Source organism: Carassius auratus, chromosome 32 (genome assembly GCF_003368295.1).
Source record: "Carassius auratus strain Wakin chromosome 32, ASM336829v1, whole genome shotgun sequence".
Lineage (NCBI taxonomy): Eukaryota > Metazoa > Chordata > Actinopteri > Cypriniformes > Cyprinidae > Carassius > Carassius auratus.
The window spans coordinates 12,104,679-12,120,722 of record NC_039274.1 but is presented as its reverse complement, the minus strand read 5'-3'; the positions used below and the strand labels follow the sequence as shown (position 1 = coordinate 12,120,722).

The following is a 16,044-nucleotide window of genomic DNA, read 5'->3' as shown; positions in this document are numbered from 1 at the left end:
AACAACATTTGAGTTACAGTTCTTATTGCTTGACATGTGTGATTTCCTTTAGGATGAGATAAACATTTACATGCTTAAGTGAACAGGTGGGCTGAGTCTTTTATAGATGTTGGCATTACAGAAGGTCATGTGCAATGCAATAAAATAGCTTCTCCTTGTAAACGATACCATGAAAAATTCGAGTATTTGGGAGATCACGTGACCCTTCGGCAGCAATGAACACACAGTCCTTCACTCTGCTCATTTTGTCAGAATTTGTGTATTTCCTGTCAGTAAATTTTGAACCACTCTTTACCTACAAACGACCAACAATTCTATAAAAGAGCTAAAAGCAAAAGCTGAAAAGCTAACCAATGCAGCAAAGCAGACACGGGACTGGATAGATTCTGTTCAAGCAGCTGCACGTGAGTATATGAGGCTAAACTTAAGAAATCAACTCACAAATAAAATGACAGACACTGAAGATAGGAGAAGGAGAAATAACGTACAACTGGTGGGGTTGCAGGAAGGAGCCAGGACTCTGATGCAGCTGGCTTTTCTAGAGCTAATCTTTCATAGTGAATCCATTCACTGAAAGGCCGTGACATAGAGATTGACCCAGCACATTGCATTTATGACGGAAGGAAAAACTCAGATAAGCTGCGTACTCTCATCTTCCATGTACTAAGATACTAAGAAAAACTCTGTCTACAGCCATTACTCACCTATCCGGCGGTAATTAAACTAAGTCACAAAGGTGAGCAGATGATGTTTGACAAAAGGTGGATGATTTTTAGGGCTCTCCCCAAATAGTCGACTAAACGTTAGTCGATATGAAGAGGGCTTGGTCGAATACATTTTCATTAGGTGGTTAGTCGCAAAAAAAAAAAAAAATTCACGTGAAAAAATTACCCAATCAGGGGCTCCGCAGACATCAAAGCAACGAGAGATCAACGAGATCTCGTGCCTCGCGGTATACCAAAGCGCACTTGATGAGGTAGAGCATGCAAGAGAAGGATGAACAAAAAATGTACTTGGCAGATAAAACAAAGGTTGATTCGGGACCATTGGCATGGTGGCAAAAAAATTAACATCGATATCCAAAGCTCGCTAAAGCAGCTAAACGCCTCCACTGTATCCCTTCCACATCCACTCCATCAGGGCGCAACTTTTCAAAGGCCGGCTTCATTGTGAACAAGTCGAGAAGCTCCCTTCTTCCCAACAATGTAGACAAGCTGATGTTCCTCTCACATAATATGAAAAAAATAAAATCGAATTGAAAGTTTAGGTAAGAATGCTTAATATCCTTTTTGTAGTGTTTCTGTTTGCTATCTGTTAGGCTATATATAAAAAAATGGGTATTTTTATAACGGTTGGGCTATACAAATAAGTAAGTACATATTATTTTTTATTTATTCATTTTCATATAATGCAGAAGTTGTTTTTTATTCTGTAAGAAAAATTAGTCTGATGTTTGCAATATGCTGTTTCAGGTCAAGACTCGTCGTCTTAATGGCAGCTTGAGGCTTTGCTCTGATATTTAGGGCCCGAGCACCGAGGTGCGAGGACCCTCTTGTATCTGCTTTGTTTATTAGGGCCCGAGCACCGATGGTGTGAGGACCCTTTTGGAATTGCTCCGTTTATTATTAGGGCTCAAGTCTGGAGGGCGAGAGCCCTATTGTTTTCCTTAGGATTATTATTATTATTATTTTTTTTTTTTTTTCTTTATTCTTCTAATTTTTTTCCAAGGTTTCGGGGGCTTTTGGGGTCCTTAACATGCTCAAAAACTCTTGAAAATTGGCACACACCTTGGAACCTGCGGCCATTAGGGCCCGGCTGAGTCTGATACATGGGCGTGGCACAGGGGCTCTACAGCGCCCCCTGTAGTACTGAGGGCCATATATCATGCATACTTGCACGTATACATATGAAACTTGGTACATATATATATATATATATATATATATATATATATATATATATATATATATATAACTCAAACCAAACAACCGCCCAACAGGAAGTTGGCTATTTAGGGTTTTATGAAAAACACATGCTCTGGAATTTGATATACTCCTCTGAGGAACTCCACCCGTTCACCACAAAACTCGGTGAACACGATCTCAAGACATTGGGGATGCTAAATTGCGAAGAGATTTTTGATATCTCGAACGGTTTGCTCATGGCGAGGCGTTAAAATTATGGCGAGAAATGACAAACAGGAAATGTCTAATAACATCCACATACATTTCCTGAATTTGATCAAACTTAATTGGTTTGTTCGTTGTATGATACTGATCGTATATATGTGACTATTAGGAGTCAAAGTTATAGTGCCACCAACTGGCAGCAGGAAGTGAATCATTTTCAAAACGCTTTGAATTCAGCATCTTATTTTTACTTGATTTGCTTCAAACTTCATCAGAATAATGACAAAACAAGGCCGAAGAAAATCTGTTGTGGGGATATTTATATCTAATATAGTGTTGCCATTGCAACGTGTCAAACTTGAATGTTCTGTTCTGGTGATTTTTAGGCAGATAACAAGCTCAGATTTACATGAAACTCGTAACAGATATAAGTATTAAAGATAGCTAGACCATGGCAACAGCTTTTAAAAGGGCGTGGAAGAGGCACTCTATAGCGCCACCTTTTGTCAAAAGTGGGGGGGTTAATTTTAGCTACAGACACCAAACTTGGTACATAAATTGTTCTTATCAAGTCGGACAACTTTCTAATTCACAGTCATAAGCTACGACCAACAGGAAGTTGGCTATTTTGACTTGAATATGGATTTGTGGGAAAATTATTTTGTGAATTAATGAATACTCCTCACAGGGGAAGTACACTATACACACCAAACTTTGTCTACATGAAGAAAAAACATTGAGGAACTTAAATTGCGAATGGATTTTGGATAGCTTGAACGGTTTTGTTGTGGTGATTTTTTGAAATAACAGTAAAAAGTGAAACATTAATCGTCTTGTATTTTTAAACTACAGCTTCCAAACCTTTAAAAAACATTTTTCATTTAGAAAACCGGTGATTCTGAGGAAATATGCATAGTTTCATGACTTTACAGCATTGTATGATTAAAAGAAAATTAAAAAAACTGTCAGACATCTGATCTCACTCTGTCACTCTGTGTGAGGAATGTATGTGTGCTCACTGTGTGTGTGTGTGTGTGTGTGTGTGTGAGTGGGGGAGGGGTATGAGCTGAGTGGCAGACAGACAGACAGACAGAGAGACTTAAATATCTCTTTAATCACCAGAAAAAAATTGTTTAAATTTTAAATTGTTATTTTTTTTTGTTGTTGTTGCTAATTGTGCTGTTTTCATTACAGCTTAAGAAATCTCTTAGGCCTTATCCTTTTCTGACAGTTTCAGGGATTAAAAAAAAAATCTAAAAATACTTGTGCTGCAAATAATAATTTCAAACTCACTTGATACTGACCTCTGACACCCTGTGACATGACATTTATTTGAATTTACATAATCTCATGGATGTAACAGTAAAACTGTTCATCTCACAGATGAAGACTAAGCTGTGATGCAAGCAGAACTATTTCACAAATGCTTATAGGTCAATTAAATCATAACAAAACACTTTTAAATTATTTAAGGATTTGGTAACACTTTAAAATAATGTCTCAATTGTTAACATTAGTAAATGCATTGGTAACACTTCATAATAGCTGCACTCCTTAACTAAGCATTAGTAAATAGTCAGTTCATGCTTTATATAGCCTTCTCCCAAAATGTATATTTTAGTAAGCATTTTATAAATACAGCTATAATTAAATTGTTCATGGTTTATATGCACATTTATTTTGAGGAGATTAAAGGCTGTAATCCTCCTAAAAATAATAATAATAATAATAATAATAATAATAATAATAATAATAATAAAAATAAACAAACAAAGAACTCAGAAATATTTATTTCAAGATGCAATGAAAGAAAACTGTACACTTGAATTTATATATATATATATATATATATATATACAATTGCATAAGTTTATTTATTTATATTTTTTATCAAGTGTCCAGCTAATAATAATAATAATATGCATTTTATTTAGTTTTAGCTACAGACACCAAACTTGGTACATAAATTGTTCTTATCAAGACGGACAACTTTATAATTCACAGTCATAAGCTACAACCAACAGGTCCGCTATTTTGTTTTTAATATGGATTTTTGGGCATATTCTTTTGTGATTTAATGCATACTCAGAGGAAAAGTTCACTATACACACCAAACTTTGTCTACATATTGCAAAAACATTGAGGAACTTAAATTGCGAACGGATTTTGGTTAGCTTGAACGGTTTTGTTGTGGTGATTTTTTGAAATGACAGTAAAAAGGGAATCATTAATTGGCTTGTATTTTTAAATTGCAGCTTCCAAACATTTCAAAGCATTTTATCATACAGAGATCAAATCATTCTGAGGAAATATGCATAGTTTCACAACTTTACAACACTGTATGGACAACAGAAAATTAAAAAAACTGTCAGACTTCTCAACTGACATGATCTCACTCTGGCCACTCTGTCTGTGTGAGGGAAGGTAGGGGGAGAGGGAGAGGGAGGGGGAGTGTGAAGGGGTTGGTGACTGACTGAATTTTTGGTGACTGACAGTGTGTGTGGATTGTCGGGAGGGGAGGGGCTATCTGGCAGAGAGAGAGACAGAGAGAGAGAGAGAGAGACCTAATCATCTCTTTAATCATCAGGGGGAAAAAAATCTGTATTTTAAATGTTTGTTTTTGTTGTTGCTAATGGTGGTGTTTTTTTCCCTTTCATTACAACTAAAGAAATATATTAGGCCTTATCCTTTTCTGACAGTTTTAGGGATTTAAAAACATCCTAAGAATCCTTATTTGTGCTGCAAATAATAATTTCAAACTCATTTGATACTGACCTATGACATCCTGTGACATGACATGACATTTATCTGAGTTTAAGAGTTATGCATCTACATCCGTCTGCATGGACTCTTGTCTGTAGGTGTTCTAAACTTGCTTACTCCTATTATCAATGGCAATGGCATTGGAAAGCCAGTACATTATATATAATGTATAAATAATAAAAAGATCCTTAAAAAAGTATGAAAATACAATGATTGAACTTTATAGATGTGCTCAAAAACAAAACATTTATAGCTGTATTTATTAACTGCTTAATAATGCCTATTAAAAGAGTGCTATTATGTTGTTTCACACTATCAACTTTAGTTAGTCTGTAATGTTGCTGTTTCAGCATAAAAAAGTTCTGCAAAGATTCAAAGCTCAAAGTCCAAATAGGAGAAATTGTATTTAACAAAAATCACATTTTAAAAACTACAACGAACAACTTGTTTGGACTACAACAAATATTTTCCAGGACTTCTGATATCACAAATACGGACGAATGGGATGTAAATTGCAGAGATGGGACCAAGTCACACATGTGCAAGTCTCAAGTAAGTCTCAAGTCTTAACCTTCAAGTCTCAAGTAAGTCCCAAGTATTTTTTTCTTGGGCAAGTCAAGTCAAGTCAAGTCACAAGCTATGTCAAGTCAAGTCCAAGTCAAGTCACCTTAATATTGTTATTTTACCTGCAGAATCTGATCTTAATAAAGTTAAAAGACAAGATAAGTAACTGTCAGTAAATTAAAATAATTTGGATTTGCATTGTAAATACTCATGTTCAGTAAAATACATCATGGAATCAAACAAAATTGTAACTTCCTAAAATTTATTTATTTTTCACTTCTGCCAACAGTGTTTGAAATGTTTTACATTTTCAACATTGAGTCCATAAAACAAATAACAGCTAAACATTTAACAGACTCCTCTCTGAACAACTCTCTCTCTCTCTCTCTCTCTCTCTCTCTCTCTCTCAAACACAGTTTACATATAACATTAAACTGTTACTTTTCTTCTCTCTCTTTCTCTCTCTCAGAGTATAGAATATAAATATGACGTATTTTCAGTTGTTTCATACTTTTTTTGTTATGTACAGTACAGACCAAAAGTTTGGACACACCTTCTCATTCAAAGAGTTTTCTTTATTTTCATGACTATGCAAATTGTAGATTCACACTGAAGGCATCAAAACTATGAATTAACACATGTGGAATTATATATGGAATTATATACATAACAAAAAAGTGTGAAACAACCAAAAATATGTCATATTCTAGATTCTTCAAAGTAGCCACCTTTTGCTTTGATTACTGCTTTGCACACTCTTGACATTCTCTTGATGAGCTTCAAGAGGTAGTCACCTGAAATGGTCTTCCAACAGTCTTGAAGGAGTTCTCCGAGAGATGCTTAGCTCTTGTTGGCCCTTTTGCCTTCTGTATGCGGTCCAGCTCACCCCTAAACCATCTCGATTGGGTTCAGGTCCGGTGACTGTGGAGGCCAGGTCATCTGGCGCAGCACCCCATCACTCTCCTTCTTGGTCAAATAGCCCTTGATGCCTTCAGTGTGACTCTACAATTTTCATATTCATGAAAATAAAGACAACTCTTTGAATGAGAAGGTGTGTCCAAACTTTTGGTCTGTACTGTACATAACAAAAAAGTATGAAACAACTTAAAATACGTCATATTTATTTTCTGTACTGTATATATATATATATATGCACTTCTCATGATTGGGTAATCGCGGCAGCTACATTAGTTTTTCTGATTAATTGTTTTGCTCTATGAGAAAGACAAGGTAACAAAATATTCGGGGCTTATGCCCCCTTAGCCCAGCCCTAGCGCCGCCCCTGGAATGCGTTTTTTTGATTGCCTGCTAGCGGATCATTAGGGGCCGTTCACATCACGTCTTTTGCGCGCGCAAGTTCGTTATTTCCAATGTAGGCGCGCGGTATGCGCGCTCATAATGGAAGCAACGCACGCGCGTCGCACCGCATCGAGTTAAAAACATCTAAACTTTTCAGAATGCCGCAAGCACACCGCAGGTCATGTGACAATAACTAACCAATCAGCTTCATCCTTTCCCGAATCAACGTTGAAAGCTCAGCTAAGATGAAGGAACAGCTGTTCATAGCTGTATATGGATTGCCATTTTGAAACGAATTCAGTAGCAGAGCTACTGCGAGCGATTTTTAGTGCTGCAAATCCATTTATCCTTTGCTGAAATTTCCGCGTCTTCAATGAGAGAGAGCGTGTCATGGATGCTTAGCAACGACAGACGCCCCAGGAGCACTTCTGTCCGAGCGCTTTGGAAACAAGGATAAAGCGGCGCGACTAGCGTTTTCCACGCGTTTTTTGAAGTTTTCTATTGAAGACAAAAGCGATGACCCTCGGTACCTCTCAGGCTGACATGTTGATGTGATGTGATATCTGATTTAAGTGGGCGTGGTGTGTGTAAGGTAGAGAGGGCATGACTGATGATAGTGTCCTGATCCAGTCACGACGCTATTCTCAGCCTGCGCTCCAGCTGAGTAATCAACTTTATTTAAAAAAATAATTTATATATTTTATATTCAAACTGAAAACATGATGTGATTAACACTCAAGTCATTCAAGTCATCGTGTCTCAAGTCAAGTCAAGTCCCGAGTCTTTAACTTCCAAGTCCGAGTCAAATCTCAAGTCCTAAAAATAGCGACTCGAGTCGACTCGAGTCCAAGTCACCAAGTCACAAGTCCCCATGTCTGGTAAATTGATTAAGCTGCACTAGAGAAGGCAATGAGTGTGATATACGTAGTTGACCATGAAGACTGGAAAAGAAAAAAACTCCTTATATTTAGGTGTGAAGAATTATTAGGCATTTTTCCTTTACTGATAAAATGAGCCAAAAACAAAGGTTTAACTCAGACTGAAAATCTAAAATTATTAGATCCCCATGAGAAATATTCAAAATAAGTACAGTACAGTAATTGCAGAGTTAAGACAAGACCACTGGACAGCAAAATGCTTACTGGGTCACAGGGGTCAGAAAAAAACAAGTGGAGAAGAACAGAAACACATTAACTGGAAAATAATTAAGAATTAAAGTGAAGAATTAGGTGTAAAACTATCAGGGAGCATTTAGTCTACAGTACCACCATTTTTCAGAGCTGCAACTTTCCTGGAGTCTCCAGAATTACAAGGTGTCAGCTTCTGAGAGACTTAAAAGATCCCAAAAATGACTTAATTAGAATAGCATGAAGTATTGTGAAATACTATATATTAAGACTTTATATATAGGCTTTATGAAGAGATGGGTTCTGAGTGACTCTTGTATGACGCTTTGAGGAATATATCTTCCAGAATCTGGCATTAGATTTAGGAGCTTATTTTTATTCCATCTCCTATCCTGAAAAGTCTGTCTTGCAGAATTGACAAAAAATTAATCTTCACATTAATTCTTAATTCTTTTGCAATTCTTTTTGTCATTTTTTCACCGTTTTTTTTTCTTCTTCTGCCCCCGTGACCCAGTCACCTATTTTTGTCCAATGGTCAAGTTTTAACCTAATTATTGTTAATTATCTTAAAATAATTATTGTTCATGTTAACATAGTTAATGTTTATGAATTAAATATTATTGTAATGTGTAACTAATGTTATATAGATTGTTCTGTGAATGTGATTTCAAAGTCTAGATGATTTGGATTAACCCTTTAACTGCCGTATCCCTTAAAACCTGACTGCCAGAGGGCTATTGTGAATGCATGTGCCCACTGGGCACAATTTACCTGATGCCACAGGGGTGGCGTTGCACTGATGGCTTGAGCCCGCCATCGCTGCTTGCAGCTATATTAAGGGCTCAAGCCTGGAGGGCGAGAGCCCTATTGTTTTCCTTTTAGGGATTTTTTTTAGGGCCCGAGCCAATGGGCGCAGGGCCCTATTGTTCCCCTAAGGATTCTTCTTCTTATTATTTAAATTTTTTAGGAACATTCCAGGGGGTTTTTGGGGGCCTTAACATACTCAAAAACTCTTGAAAATTGGCACACACATTGGAACCTGCGGCCATCAGGACGCCGCAGAGACTGGGACCCGGGCGTGGCACAGGGGCTCAACAGCGCCCCCTGGAACACAGTCAGAAACCTTGAACCATAGCTCACACATACTTGCATGTATTTATATGAAACTCAGTACACTTATAGATCTCATTAGGCCGAACAACTTTCACACTCTATGTCATAGGCTCTGCCCAACAGGAAGTCAGCTATTCAGGGCTGTTTAAAAAAAGCATGCTCTGGAATTTGAAATACTCCTTTGAGGTTTTCCACCCGTTCGCCACAAAACTTGGTGAACATGATCTCAAGTCACTGAGGATTAAAAATTGCAAGGGGATTTTTGATATCTCGAACGGTTCTCCCGTGGTGAGGCGTTGAAATTAAGGCAAAAATTAGAAACAGGAAGTGCCTAATAACATCCACATACATTTCCTGAGTTTCATCAAACTTCATCGGTTTGTTCATTGTAATATGTTGCTTGCATATATGTAACTATAAGGTGTCAAAGTTACAGCGCCACCAACTGGCAGCAGGAAGTGAATCATTTTCAAAATGCTTTTAATTCAGCATCTTATTTTTACTTGATTTGCTTCAAACTTCATCAGAATGATGACAAAACACAGCCGATGAAATCTATTGTGGGTATACTGATATCTAATATAGTGTTGCCATGGCAACGTGTCAAACTTGAATATTCTGTTATGGTGATTTTGAGGCAGACAACAAACTCAGATTTACATTAAACTCAGAACACATATCAGTATTAATGATATCTAGACAATGGCAAAAGCTTTTAAAAGGACGTGAAGGAGGCACTCTATAGCGCCACCTTTTGTCAAAAGTGGGGGGGTTAGTTTTAGCTATACAGACACCAAACTTGGTACATAAATTGTTCTTATCAAGACGGACAACTTTCTAATTCACAGTCATAAGCTATGACCAACAGGAAGTCAGCTATTTTGATTTGAATATGCATTTTTGGGCAAATTCGGCTGTGAATTAATGCATACTCCTCACAGGGGAAGTGCACTATACACACCAAACTTTGTCTAAATGTTGAAAAAACATTGAGAAACTTAAATTGTGAATGGATTTTGGATAGCTTGAACGGTTTTGTCGTGGTGATTTTTTGAAATAACATTAAAAAGGGAAACATTAATTGTCTTGTATTTTTAAATTGCAGCATCCAAACATTTCAAAACAATTTTTCATTTAGAGAACATGCGATTCTGAGGAAATATGCATAGTTCCACGACTTTACAACACTGTATGATTAAAAGAAAATTAGAAAAACTGTCAGACATCTGATCTCACTCTCTGGCATTCTCTCTGTGTGAGGGAAAGGAGGGGGAGGGGTGCTTGAGGGCCTGCCTGACAGAGAGAGAGAGAGAGAGAGAGAGAGAGAGTTTACATCTTTTTAATCACCAGAAGAAAAAAAAAAACAGTAATTATGTATTGTTGATTTTTTTCATCATTACAGCTTGAGAAATCTACCATTTTCTGTCAGTTTTAGGGACGAAAAAAACCTAGTACAATTTTTAGGGCTCAGACAAAATTATTTTAATTAGGTTAAGAATTATGTTAATTGCAAAATACATTTAAAAAATACATAAACGTTGACATGTATATATTGTTTTATTCTGATAATAATTTTAAACTTATTTGATACTGACCTTTGACAGACATTCTGTGACATGACATGACCTGAATTTACACAATCTTGCTGATTTAACAGTAAAACAGTTCAGCTCATGGAAAAAGACTAAGCTGTAATGCAGGCAAAAATATTTTACAAATGCTTATAAATCAATAAAATCATTAAAAATGCTTTTTCACAAAGTGCATAATAATAAGGCACGTTGATATTCTGATGACATTTTTTTTTTCAAGCACATTTTACCAATTTCAAATCACATCAATCTTAATAAATTCTATAGATTTGGTATTTCATGATTTATGAGTGATATATATAATTGTCCTTGAAGGCTGGAAGTGAAAAGCTCATATTCAGGAGTGCTAAATTTTTAGGCATGTCTTCTTGTCATGCATTGGTCATAGAGCTCATTGTAGCGATGCTTCAGGTGTTTAAATATATTTGTTATACATTATACAGGATCACTGTTTGCAGAGTGTATACAGTTTCACTGTTTGCAGAGTGTATACAGTATGTGTATGTGGTGCAGACGCAGCAGCGAGAGCATGTTATTGTAACGCAAAAACACATTAAAATAATGCGCGAGCATGAATCTCTCCGCTTGCATGCACATTTCCTTTACTTTGTCACAAAACCAGACACGCATCCTCTGATATATGCTGCTTTTGCTCGGAGAGCGTGCGCGCACTTAAAACCCGTTTCCTCTGCTCAAACTGTGTCCTGTGGACTCACAACTCTCTCTATGCTCATGAGCTAGATATTCATTCTTTACACACCTTTCTACTTCCAACCTTTTCTGTTCACATCTTTTACTGTGTGCAGTGTGAATGCTCTGATCCATTAACATGAACTCTGAAAAAAATATGCATTACAGATAGAGCTTGTGAACCTGGCCTTGCATAGGCATATGCACAGTCTGTCCTGTTCTCGTGCTCCATTTAGGAACGCTTCATTCGGACTGGTTCAGATAGCAACACCAAACGTGCAGTGTGTAATACCTATCATGGCCACCACCAGATGGAGCTATAGGATTACTTTTAAATAATTGTTTTAGAAACGTGTATACAGCATTTAAATCATTTATAAAAATCTTTCTAAGTAAAATAATATGTATTTTAAAAAGCTAATGAATTTTACTGGTAATATAGTTTTATATAATTATTTCAGAAATGTTTATAGATCAATAAAAGTATTTAAAAAAATGTTTATAGATCATGAAAAGTGTTTTGCAACAATTTATAATAATCTCTCTTTGGTTTACATTAGTTAACATGAACTAACAACGAACAATCTATTTTTCAGATCATTTATTAATCTTTTTTTATGTTAGTTATTCCTATCATTAAAAATATTATTGTTTGTTATTTCACAGTACATAAACTAATCTTAAAATAAAAATGTAATTAAAAAAATATTATTAATAATGTATTAAAATATTTTAACTAAGCTTTAATTAACATTTATAGAAACACTTATATTGAAAGAGACTGAAATGGAAGTAATTTTTACTTTTAAAAAATCGCTTGTAAAACACAGTTAACAAATGCAGTAAGCAGATGAAAGGACAGAACAACAAAGATATATAGTGGCCCCTATTGGCAACAGGAAGTGTCATATTTTCCGCTGCAACAAACTACTCCTAGAATTTTTTTTACATTTAATGTCTTTTTTGTGTTCAGTCTATCTTTTTTTAAGTTTTTGTTAAAGGTCGTGTCCATAGCGCCATGACAAAATTGATGTCTCGCCATAGGAAGAGAAGTTGTTGTAACTCAGGCATAAAATATTCGATCTTCCCCAAACTTCAAATTGCTCCGTTTATTATTATTATTATTATTAGGGCCCGAGCACCGATGGTGCGAGGACCCTCTTGGAATTGCTCCGTTTCTTATTATTAGGGCCCGAGCACCGATGGTGCGAGGACCCTCTTGGAATTGCTCCGTTTATTATTATTATTATTAGGGACCAAGCACCGAAGGTGCGAGGCACCTATTGTTTTTGTTGGCGTTCTTATTATTAGGGGCCAAGCACCGAAGGTGCGAAGGCACCTATTGTGTTTGTTGGCGTTATTAGGGGCCAAGCACCGAAGGTGCGTAGGCACCTATTGTTTTTGTTGGCGTTCTTCTTCTTATTATTATTCTTCCAATTGGGAGTCTATGGCAGCCCATAGAACCGAATGCGGGAAAGTTGTTTTGGTATGACATTCTGATAGAGGACAGTGCCAACATTAAGTACACCAATTTTGGTGTGTCTAAGACATTCCCTCTAGCGCCACCAACTGTCCAAAATTTCACTTTAGTTTTGTTAATACATTTTTAACCATAAGGCCAATCAACAAAATTATTTTTTTCCTGTGATTTCTGTGCTCATGCCAATTCGATTGCACCCTATGATGTCATTTTCCATCATATAAATATGGCCGCCATTTTGAATTTTTTGAAAAACCTACTTTTTCGAACTCGTCCTAGACGGTTTGTCCGATTCACACGAAAATTGAACCAGATCATCTTCAGGCAGTGCTGACCAAAAGTTATGCAAATCAAATTGATTCGTCAAACCATTTTCGATAAACGCTCAAACTAATTTTACATAACGCTTACAAAAACAGTCGTAAGGCTGTATCTCTGCAACGATTTATCGTATTCAGACCAAACCTGGTACTTGTCATAACAAGCATGACTTGAGGCTACTTTCTGCGTTTCGGCGCAGCGCCACCTACTGGTCCGGAGAAATGAAAAATTGCTAATTTTGCTTATAACTTCTGAACAGTTTGTCCAAAAATCATAAAATTGGTCTTGTTCGATTTAGGGCAATATGCCGAGTCAACTGATATCCAATTTTACCATTTCGGCCATTTTGACTGTCGGCCATTTTGAATTTTGTGCTAAAATGCTGTATTTTCAGAACGCATCAACGGATTGTTCTGAAACATGGTATGAGTCATCAGCACAATGTCCTGAAGGAGCATGAGAAGTTTCGAAACAGTGCCACCTAGTGGTGATCTTCTTTTTTTAAATGCTTATAACTTTGGGTGTGGTCCACTTATTTTCACGAGACACATCAAATTGGACTCCTGAAACCTTACCGAGTCCTACGATACCAAACATGCTAGGTTTTGCCTTACGGTTTGTGAAGCGTTGTGATTTAGCGCTTAAAAATCATTTGGCTATATCTTTGAAACCGCTTGTCTGATCGAGACGAAACCACCGTCAGAAGTTCGGAAACATAGGTCGATAGCTAAACACCAATGCCCAAATGCCAAAATATTGATAATAAGGGGTAGTAATATTCAATCAAAGTCAAGAGTCAGTCGTTTTTTATGTGCTTTTTCATATAAATGTCTATAACTCTGAAGTGAATTGAGATATTTTCACCAAAATTGACACACATATGTATGGGCTCACTCTGAGCACACTTTAAAAAAATGGTGGGACTGAGCCTCTTGGTGGCGCTATAATAGAACGAAACATGAAATTCTATATAGACTGACTTCTATATAGTTTTGTGAAATAAAATGTTATACTAAACAAATGCATTGGTGTAATATTACGAAACTCAAAATGTGCCAACAACACCATCCCCTGAAAGTACTCAAAATATTTTGAAACAGCGCCACTTAGTGGTCAAAGGTTATAAATCAATTTACATAAAGGCTAATAACTTTTGAATAACTCTGGCTATTGACATCATGCTGGTCTTTTTAGATTCCTTGGGTCAAGTCGAGAACATAGATATAAAGTTTTTCTTATTTGGCTGAACTTCCTGTCCGCCATTTTGATTAATGTTGAAAACCTACTTTTTCGAACTCCTCCTAGACCGTTTGTCTGATTTTCACCAAATTTGACGTGGATCATCTTCAGACCATCCTGGCAAAATGTTATGGATTTCGTATCGATATACGAAGCAGATCTCATTTAGCGCATCAACGAAGCTGCTGGAAGGGTGCCAAAATGCATTTGAGGCTGTATCTCTGCAAAGCTTTGACATATTTGCACCAAACTTTGTATGTGTCATCGTCACCTCACACTGAGCATTCCAAACTAATTTGGTAACAGCGCCACCTATTGGTTACATGTGATAAGCCAATAAATCCTATTACTAGTTGTTGTGTTTATTGTTTTCAAGCCATTTTGCCTAAAATAATCTTAAAACTGTCTTAATTACTCATTCCTGCCATTCGTCTGAAGCTTGCTTCTGTAGTGCTTGGCCCCGTTATTGCTGCTTGCAGCTATATTTAGGGGCCAAGCACCGAAGGTGCGAAGGCACCTATTGTGTTTGTTGGCGTTATTAGGGGCCAAGCACCGAAGGTGCGAAGGCACCTATTGTGTTTGTTGGCGTTATTATTCTTCCTCTTCTTCTTCCACCCCAAGTCTATGGTAGCCCATAGAACCGATTGCGGGAAAGTTGTATAATTTGGCACACTAATAGAGGACTGTCTGAACATTAACCGTAGCAAATTTGAAGTCTCTAACTCAAACTCTCTAGCGCCACCAATTGTCTAAACTTTCAAAAACTTGATGCTAATAACTCTTGAACCGTAAGCCACAAAATGAAAATTCTTTTTTCCTGTGATTCCTTGGCTCATGCCGAGTCGAATGGACACCGAATTTCTCAAACCGTTTCCGAATAGCTCATGAACGAATTCTTCGAAAAGCACGCAAACGTGAACGTGAGGCTATATCTCCGCAACGGTTTGGCCTATTGAGACCAATCTTGGTGGGTCTTATAACAACCATTCCCTGGGACTACCTGCAGTGTTTCGGCGCTGTGCCCCCTAGTGGTCAGGAGATATGAAAAATGCATGTTTTTGCTCATAACTTCTGAACGGTTTTGCCAAAAATCACAAAAGTGGTGTCTTTAGATTCAGTGCATCATTCCGAGTCGAATGATACCGAATTTTCCCAATTCGGCCATTTTGGGCGTCGGCCATTTTGAATTTAGTTGTAAATTGCTGTATCTTAAGAATGATGTTCCGTATCATTTCGCAAATAATTACAAAAATGTCCGGCTCCATGCCCTGAATGTACACAAAAAAATTGGGGGCAGCGCCACCTTGTGGTCAATAGTTATAACGATTTTTCGAAAAATGCTAATAACTTTTGCATACATTAGCCTATTGTAACAAAACTGATGTTGATAGATTCCTTGGGTCATGCCGAGAACACCGATACCCCATTTGTCAATTTTGGCAAAATTTCCTGTCCGCCATTTTGATTCATGTTGAAAATCTACTTTTTCGAACTCCTCCTAGACCGTTGCTCAGATTTTCACCAAATTTGATTTGGATCATCTTCAGACCATGCTGGCAAAAAGTTATGGAATTTGTGTCAATACACGTAACCGTTTTCAATTAGCGTACCAACGAATTTGCTGGAAAGATGCCAAACTGCATCTGAGGCTGTATCTCTGCAAAGGTTGGAGATATTTACACAAAACTTAATATGTGACATTGTCACATCACACTGACCACGCCACA

The 16,044-nt window shown here is 37.0% G+C and overlaps 1 protein-coding gene across 1 annotated transcript in view; it reads right to left on the bottom strand.

Annotated features, from left to right (window-relative positions):
• The window catches only part of LOC113051606 (potassium channel subfamily K member 5-like), an 84,354-nt gene that overhangs the window by 46,819 nt on the left and 21,491 nt on the right, over nucleotides 1-16,044 (bottom strand). The gene's annotated exons all lie outside the window — the stretch shown is intronic.